Source organism: Gopherus flavomarginatus, chromosome 15 (genome assembly GCF_025201925.1).
Source record: "Gopherus flavomarginatus isolate rGopFla2 chromosome 15, rGopFla2.mat.asm, whole genome shotgun sequence".
Lineage (NCBI taxonomy): Eukaryota > Metazoa > Chordata > Testudines > Testudinidae > Gopherus > Gopherus flavomarginatus.
The window spans coordinates 33,607,665-33,616,990 of record NC_066631.1 but is presented as its reverse complement, the minus strand read 5'-3'; the positions used below and the strand labels follow the sequence as shown (position 1 = coordinate 33,616,990).

The window sequence follows — 9,326 nt, the reverse complement described above, 5'->3', positions numbered from 1 at the left end:
AATGGAATTAATGGATTAAAAAAAATGTAACTTTTCTAAAAAAAAAATATGCCCAATACATTTATAATCTGTACTGTCTCAACGCTGCTGTCTTCCTGTATTCATTGTGTTTGACGTCCCCTCTTTTAATACTTAGAACAGAAAATTATTTTACTGACTATGTCTGTTCATCCTTAATAAAAAGTTAGTAACTAACTTATGTCTGAACTGTTTCATTCTTGGAAGAAAAGAGGTGAATGCTAAACACCAAGCCACCTGCCAAAGCAATGGCAAGAGAGGATAAAATTGACAACACAGGGCAGGGCTTAACATCTTTAAAGTCAGAGTTTCTGGATTTCCTCTTCCCAGAACTCCAATAAAAATTTAAACTTTTTGCAAAGTGCCTATCTCTAGCAGGCACTCCTCACTCAGCAGGGGCTCCAATCTGAATAACTTGCACGTTTCCTCTCTCTTCCTAAGCACTGACAAGACGCACAGTTTGTTTAATTAGTATAGGCTGGGCTCCAGCTCTGCCTGACTAGTCACACAAGCAATGTCACAAAGACCTGGTGCAGCTAAAAGCTAACAAAGTGACTGGAATGAAGCCATCACAAAGATGCACAGTAGTTTTATACCTCCCTGAGCACACAGACCACTATCTCTGTTGTCCATAACCCTTACAGTGAGTTTTCAGCATAACAAAATCCAGTCGGGGGGAGGAAGACATTGCTGACACTGACTGAGTTTTTAAGATTTCTCATCTCTGAACCATTGTTTTGCAAGTTGCATGTGCTAGTTTGAGGCAAAATCTCTGTTGCTATTTCCTAATACTTTGCCTTTTTTCCCCCTTTGCTTTCACTGTTGGTTTCTCAACAGAGTAGGATTCTGAGATGCAGGAGAGAGCATCCAAATGGGAGATATAATTGGGCTGTTTCAAACAGTAAAACCAGGACTCCCACGGGCTTCCAACCAGTGAAAGAGATTTCCCAAATGTGGAAAGTGGTTTGGAAGTGAGAGGAGGAATTTATGCTCACACCCTGGCATTGTTCCAGGAAAAAGCTGGCTGTTACCAACAGGAGGTGGGTCACTTCATAAGTACATACATTTACCTCCCATATAAAGAAGAGAGGTTCCTGTTCTCAACCAGGATATGCAAACTAGGAAACTTACTGGAACCAGACTGCTGGGCCCCTGGGATTTCAACACCCAGCTGTTTTCCAAAGAGAGCTGGTTCAACCTGCTGAATATTTGGACAGAAGCCAGCCTATACACTGACAACTCCCTGTGACTGAAAGCATTGGGTTTGGCCTCTCCAGTGTCACCTCAATGTGTTTCACATGCAGTGGGAGGCCCTTCATGTAGGAAGAGGGAGTTTTGCTAGCCCTATCTGGCACCTAACACTGTGTGATCTTTACCAGTTGCTGTAAACTAGCTCCAAGTGGCACCTTTACACTATCATTTTTGCTGTTCACATTCAGATGTCATTTGTCTCCATCGCTTGTATGGAGGTGGATAGACTATGTCTAAGAAGATCTTTCTACTCTCTCCAGAGTTTGCTCTATACCACATATAATAGCACATCTGGAAACCTGATTATAACACAGCTCCATTTTGTAGTTTAGGTTGGACTTTAGCATTACTCAGGAACATGCTTAAAGCTTTGGACAGTCCAAAAGCTAATCCAGGTGATCCCTAAATCCTGTGTATGCAGCAGTTTTGCCTGAGCCAGCTTTGCTCTGCACTGTGGTGTAATGAGAATCCTGCCAGGGAAACAACCATTTTGCATACAAATCTGTTTACATGAAAAATGTTTGCAGAACTTTCCAGTAAGCTCTAGGATCATACTGAAGCAGCACAGCAGCTGTACCACACCTGTTAATTAATTTACAGAGCTATCTTTCCGAACTTGTGGCATAGGGGTGGTGGGAGCCATGTCCCTCGATGTACTGTGGCTATAGACAGTGAATACTGTTTTTTACTCTGTGTGTGGGAGTTCAGCCTCCAGCCTAGAACACAAGGCCTCCTCTGGGAAGAGACTACCAGAGCGAGAGAATATTTGTCAATTTCTTTACAATGAAATACTGGAATTTGAGCATAGAAGGGATAGGCTTTGCCTTTATAATATGCATTCCATGGATAAAGGGGTCTATTTCAGCAGGGTGCCACAAAGTTCCATACTAGGACTGGTGGTTGTTTACTATATTCATGTTATCTGGGAAAACAGGTAAGCTATGAGGTGGCAAATTTTCCAGATGACACAAAATTACTTAGGTTAGTCAAGACTAAGAAGACTGGAGAACTTCAGAGGGACCTAACAAAGCAAGGTGAATGGGCCACACGAAGGTAAATCAAAATCAAAGGAGAAAAATGCAAGGTAATGTACATTGAAAGGAATATTCTGAACTCTTAATATACATTACTTGGTTCTACATTGCCACACAATTACAATCACAAAAGGAGACGGGCATCAATGTGGACAGCGCAAGGAAGTCTGCTGTTCAATATGCAGTAGCAGTCAAAAAAGCAAACAATGTTTTAATGAATGGGACTGGAAATAGTGAAATATTACACCATTATATAAATCAATGGACAATCCTCACCTGGAGCTCAGGCCAGTAATGTGTTGAGCACCCTGGCCCCAGTGCAGCAAAGCACTCAAGCACCTGCTTACCTGTAAATGTGTGAGGAGTCCCACTGAAGTCAGTGGTTAAAGCTAAGCATAATTTGAGTGCTTTGCTAGATTGGAACCAGAGTGCTCAGCACCTTGAAGGGTACAGTGCCTGGAATACTGTGTTTGCTTTTGGCCACTCTGTTTTGAATCAAATAGAGGGATAGCTCAGTGGTTTGAGTACTGGCCTGCTAAACCCAGGGTTGTGAGACCAATCCTTGAGGGGGTCACTTAGGGATCTAGGGGAAAATCAGTACTTAGTCCTGCTAGTGAAGGCAGGGGGCTGGACTCAATGACCTTTCAGGGTCCCTTCCAGTTCTATGAGATAGGTGTATCTCCATATTTATTTATTTTATTTTATTTTAGAATGAGAGAAATCTTAGCAAAGGTTCAAAGATGGAGGATGAATATTATAAGGGACCTGGAAAAAATTCTATCTGGAGCTAGTGTGATAAGACTGGGACAGTATGGTTTAGTGAAAGATGAATACGAGGAGACGTGACAAATATATAAAATAATGACTAGTACAGAGAAGATAAATAAGGTACTCCTCATAACTAGGGATCCTAGAAATCTGTTTGCCATGGAAAAATGCAAAATTTGCATTTTTACAGACTTTAGTTTTTACATTTTGTGGAAAAAATAAAAACATATACAGTAGAACCCTGTGCCACCAACACACACAGAGGAATATGGGAAATTGATGTTTCATGAAAAAATGCAGATTTTTATGGTTTCTTATCAGAGAATTTGGGGATTTTTATCACCAAAAACTAGGATCCCTGCTCATAACATAGGAAAAAAAGGGACATTAAAAGAAACTGAAATGCAACAAATTTAAAACTGATTATAGGAAATGATTTTTTACACAAAATATACTTCACCTTTGGAACTTACTGTCAATGGGTGACACTGAGGCCAAGAACTTAAAGTGAACATCCACAGTTCCATTAGACAGCTGTCATGGTTGAGGGCTAGCTACATCTCTGTCCCCTTTCTGGTGCACCCTTCAGTGTCAGGCCTCAAGGCTTTACCTCTACTGGGGAGGAATTAAAAAATTCTCCTTCTCTTAGGGCCATTGGCTCAAGTATTCTGCATATCAACTCTGCTGACCCAGCAGGTCTGACTGGGTTTGGCATATGCAGTTCTTTCCTTCAGGAGCGTGTGACCAGTGGTGTCTATGGTGACGAGATGCATATTTTTCTTACCTAAAGATTTGTAATAATTATTTGTATTACAGTAGTGTGTAGAATCCCTAGTCCTGGATCACGACCCCATCGTCCTAGACGTGGTACCAACACCGCCCAGAAAGACAGCGTCTGTCCAAAGAGCTTACTATCTAAGACAACAGACAATAGGTGGATATAGACAGATAAAGGAGTACAAAGAAACAATGAGACAGTATTGGTCAGCATGATTGGCAATGGCCTCAGCATACCAGCAACTTAACCATAATCAAGTTTTTTGTAGACATCATGGAAAAGGGAAGTTTTGAGGAAGATTTTGAAAGAGGATAATCAGTTAACATCCTGTGACTGTGACTAGGGAAGTCTAACTTCTTCAGACATCCCTTACTCCCCAGGAGCATCCTGGGTCAGTCTGGTCCCCCTAAAAAACTCCCTCCAAGACTACCCCCCCCCTTTTGAAAGAGAATTTCCTTTTACATGGCTAGAGTCCTTTTGATCTTCTGGTTCTCAGGCCTTTTCTAGTCCTGGCATTCTCTCGCAAGTGTTTGCTGAAAAATGGGTTATCTTGAGCTATTCTTCTCCCGTTCCTGCTTGTTTTCTTTACACTCCCTGTCATAAACAGATAAGTAAGAGTTAATAGAACAAAAGTGCTTCATATCTCTTTGCCTGGAAAGGGTTAACAAGAACAGTGAGCCTGGCTGTCACCTGACCAGAGCACCAATCAGAGGACAGGATACTTTCAAATCTTGAGGGAGGGAAGTTTTTGTGTGCTGTTAGTTTTTTGGTTGTTGTTCACTCTGGGGGCTCAGAGGGACCAGATGTGCAACCAGGTTTCTCTCCAATCTCCCTGATACAGGTTCTTATAGATTCTAAATAGTGAGTACTAGGTAGATAAAGCGAGTTAGGCTTATGGTTGTTTTCTTTATTTGCAAATGTGTATTTGGCTGGAAGGAGTTCAAATTGGTATTTTGCTGAAAAGATTTTAATTTGTACTTGTATACTTAGGCTGGGAGGGTATTCCCAGTGTCCATAGCTGAAAGACCCTGTACCTATTCCATTTTAAATTTACAAAGATAATTTTTACTATTTTTCTCTCTTTAATTAAAAGCTTTTCTTGTTTAAGAACCTGATTGTTTTTTTCATGCTGGTGAGACCCCAGGGGACTGGGTCTGAATCCACCAGGGAATTGGTGGGGAGAAAGGAGGGGAGAGAGAGAGAGAGGGGTTAAATTTCTCTCTGTGTTAGGATTACTTTCTCTCTCAGGGAGAGTCTGGGAGGGGGAGAGAGAAGGAGGGGGGAAGGTGAATTTTCCTCTCTGTTTTAAGATTCAAGGAGCTTGAATCACAGTGATCTTCCAGGGTAACCCAGGGAGGGGAAGCCTGGGAGAGGCAACAGTGAGGGAAAGGGTTTACTTTCCTTGTGTTAAGATCCAGAGGATCTGGGTCTTGGGGGTCCCCGGGCAAGGTTTTGTGGGGACCAGAGTGTACCAGGCACTGGAATTCCTGGTTGGTGGCAAGGCTACAAGTACTAAGCTGGTAATTGAGCTTAGAGGAATTCATGCTGGTACCCCATCTTTTGGACGCTAAGGTTCAGAGTGGGGAATTATACCATGACAGTCCCCCATTAAACTAAACCAATACATTCATTCAGTAACATCCCAATAAGCGGGTCAACATACAGTATTCATACATTATTACAGGTCAGCTCCACTTTCATCACAACAGAATTTTACAAAACGTAGATGGAATATGCCCTCTGATTTCAGGCATAAAATAATCTTTAACAGACGGGTAAGAATGAAACTTCTCTATGAGCAGGTTATTCCACAATTGTCCATTTGGAGGTTTCTTGAATCTTCCCCTGAGCCCTCAGGTACTGGCCATTGTCAGAGACAAGATGCTGGACAGGATGGACCACTGGTCTGATCTGGCAATGCATATGTTTCCGTTTACTCTTTCAATGTGTGTTTGAAGAAAGGTGCTTGGAGAACTGGGTGTCCTAGTTGTGGGTCTTTGTTATCCAAGATTAATTCACTGTGTCTTGAGATGAATTGACAGAGCTGCGTGAGTACCTCAAAACTAGACAAACATGGAATTCTGCAAATCAAGAGTTAGATGTTTTTTGGCAGAGCAGTGAGTGAGCCTCAGGTCAAGAACACAAGGAGTGCTGTAAATCAAGAATGGCTTAAGCTTACCTAGTGTCTTCTAATACCATGCTGTTCTCTTGCCAGTGGTATCAGTCCATAACTCTGATAAGAACACAATTACAGTCAAAACAGTAATTTTATTGACCTTCCAGCTCTGATAGGGAATGTTTGGGCCATGATACTACAATTTTAAAATTATGGGAGATAATGCAATTAAAATAAAAAACAAAATAACTAAATGTATAGGCCTGAAACCCAACCAAGTCTGGAAATATCAGAGACCTTCTTACTATCCCTCTGACCAGCTCAGACAGACCTGGAAATGCACAAGTTGTTCAGCTGGACTGAGGCCCGGGGCCACTGTCCATTCATCCTGGATACAGGTTGAGCAAACAGGCTCTTTTCTTAGACAATGCCCTTAAACTCAGCTGGATTATTAAAAGTTATGCATCCTCCACACCCTCTCTTCCACTTCTTTCTCACTGCCTTTTTTTCCTCTTCTCTCTTCCCTTCCCCCTACCCCTTATAGTAAACAACCTTCACTCTCACCACCTTCCTTAAACAAACTCGTTTCCTTTTGACACGGTGCCCATCTGGAACATGGCAGATAAGGGCCATATCATTAGGAAATAATGGTTTACTCCATGGCAAAGATTTTATCACCTTGTTTAGATTAGGGAATTTTTGCTAAGATTTCCTATGTTGTTATTACTGGTTCAGCTCCACAGGTGATAGCAATGGTGGGAGAACTAGCATAGATAAGGCACTGGAAGCTGCTAACATTCTAAACATGTTGTGTAAAACCTGCTCTAAGCAGGACAGTGGAATAAATTGCATTTGTCACCTGGAACCTTGTCTGCACTAGCAACCTTGCAAGTGCTATGGGTAGAGGTGCTGTACTAGTGTTTGCAATGGTGACAAAATTTTGCCAAATAAAAAAACAGTGAAGAGACAGCCAGAGAGGAAAAAGACAAGGGGTGGTACAAATCTGAATTAAACCTGAACTCCTGCAATAAAACCTACCTGGAGATGCTGCCATTCAAGACTGAGCTTCTGGTGAATTTTTGTTTCTCACTCTTTCACTCTGGCCCTGCAACATCATAATATAATTATTGGAGACTGTACATGCAGTGGGAGCTACTGCAGTATTTTAAAAAAATCAGTGCATATTTCATAGGTCAGGTTTCTCCACATCCATTCCTGGCTGGTCTCAGTGGTAAGACTACAAGCAATCAACAAGAACCGAATATATAATTTACTGTGTAAGGGGTTTATTCAGGGTTACAGAGTGTACCCATTTGGGGGAGTCTGTGCAAACTTATGAATTCTGGTTGATATTATAAAGTTATGAAATGTCTGTATGATGAAAGGCCTTTCTGTGTATCCTCTTCTGACAAGCTTTAAGCATGTATCACCCATTGTTAAAGACTACCAGCAGCTGAACAGACCTTACCTGGGGAGAACAAGAGTAACTGCATGCTAGGGGAAACCAGTTCTCTCCACCTTTTCTGGGGGTTGAGAGAAGTTAGCAAGAAGGACAAAGTAAAGTGAAGAAATGACAAAGGCAGAAGGTTATAAAAGTGCTCAAAGGGGGAAGACTCAGAGAAACACACAGGAAGTTTGGGCAGCCAAGGGGAAGGGAATGGACTAGCCATGCTCAGAGGAAGCATGCTTGGGGAGAAGGCTATGTGTCAGAACCTTTGCTAGGCACTGCAAAGGAAGGACTCTGATGACTCTGACCCCAACCCAAAGAATGCTTTGGAGTGGTGAAAAAACTGATACAGGGAACTGCATATAGAGTTTATTATTGCTGGATAGATCTGTGTATTTTTTGTGATATTAAAGAAAGATGATCTACAATCTGGTGCCAGTCTGTTTGGCTGTGTTCAGTATTTACATCTACCACATGCCCTCTTGAAAAAGTAAATCAGAAGGCTCACTTGTAGGTGAAGCTCTGGGAGAGGGTGTGTTTTAAGCTATAGGGAGGGAATCCAAGGGCCCAGCACTGGTTCCATGGACTGGGCTGTCGGCTATGTTGTTGAAACTCTCAGGAGCAGGTGACAGAGTGTGCTCAGAGGCCTTAAGATAGGGACAGTGCAGGGGCTCTCTTCAGAGTGTGAAGGCTTAAAATACAGGAGATTCAGCAGCTAGGTTCCCTCACAGCAGTCTGGTGAAAGGTCAGGAGAGGGTACTCAACTGGAGCTGTGACCAGTGGTATATTTTGCATCATTATTCACTAACAGGTGTCAAAGTCAATGACAAATAAATGCCAGCGTCAGAAAAACCCCATACAGCTTGGTTTGCTTTAGTTTGTATACCACTTCAAAAGTTTTGCATTTCTATTCTTGCCCTCACTAGCTACAAATATAGAATGGAAAATCTTTGAAAATAAAAGCTTCTCAGGAAGATTAAACACGATCCTGGTCCAACACCTGAGTTAATTGCTCTGGTTTTATGCAGGCAAAAAGCCCATTGGCTCAGATTCTGAGCTGCATCCAATTTGTACGCAATGCAGCTCATCAGACGAGTGTGACAAAGATGGCTGGTTATATCACACACAACACATCTGTGGCCCCCGGATTCTGAGGCCAGACAAAAACCAGTACAGCCTGAAGGCTGCTATAGCTTACACCCAGTTGCCTGAGGTGCCAAAGAACTATTCTGGCTGCTGGCTATAACTGGAATCTAAATGTGTTCTGGCTATGCTCCATTTTTCCTGGTCATTCCCTCTATGGTGACAAGGCTGAGACAATTAACTGCTGGCTATACATCCCCTTGGGATACCCTTTGCCTGGGAATTGTCCCTTCGTAGATGGGTATCCTAGTTTTCCAGCCTCATCACAAAGCAGCCAGAGCACTGGTAGGTAATAGGTCAGGATCTGGCTAGTTGACTTTTTAGGAGTTTTGACTAAGTCATGACTTCAGTATTTAACTTAATTAACAGCTGAAGTCTCCTACAAGACAGCCACTAATATTAGTTTGGATTTTCATTTGAAAATAGCATGGTGTGATGAAACAGGAATTTTTTGTAATGTATTTTAGGAATCTTAGGCATGCCTCAGTTTCCCTCTGTATGTTGCACTGCTACCAAATGGGTGCAAAAGGGTAACACTAGTCGTAGAACAGCACAGTGTATATGGGTGTTTACCCACCCTCACTGTCCGGTTGAATTAAGAGAGTCATTTTAAAAAGTGGCTGAAACAGACCCAAATCAGCAGAGGTCCAGCAAGACAAAGATGTCCTAGTGACTGAGCAATCAACATCTAAGAGTGGGAAACCCCAGCAAGCAAGACTTGTGAACTGAGTTGGGGAACAAGGTGGCTGGAATAAAGCTGGCAGTCTTGGA

The 9,326-nt window shown here is 42.2% G+C and overlaps 1 long non-coding RNA gene across 1 annotated transcript; it reads right to left on the bottom strand.

Annotated features, from left to right (window-relative positions):
* Window positions 1-2,430: 2,430 nt before the first annotated feature.
* LOC127034816 (uncharacterized) lies at window positions 2,431-7,069 on the bottom strand. The gene is made up of 3 exons (XR_007769502.1): window positions 7,004-7,069; window positions 6,029-6,082; window positions 2,431-4,443 (listed from the first exon to the last, which is right to left on the bottom strand). It is a non-coding gene; the product is annotated as an uncharacterized LOC127034816 (long non-coding RNA).
* Window positions 7,070-9,326: the final 2,257 nt, after the last annotated feature.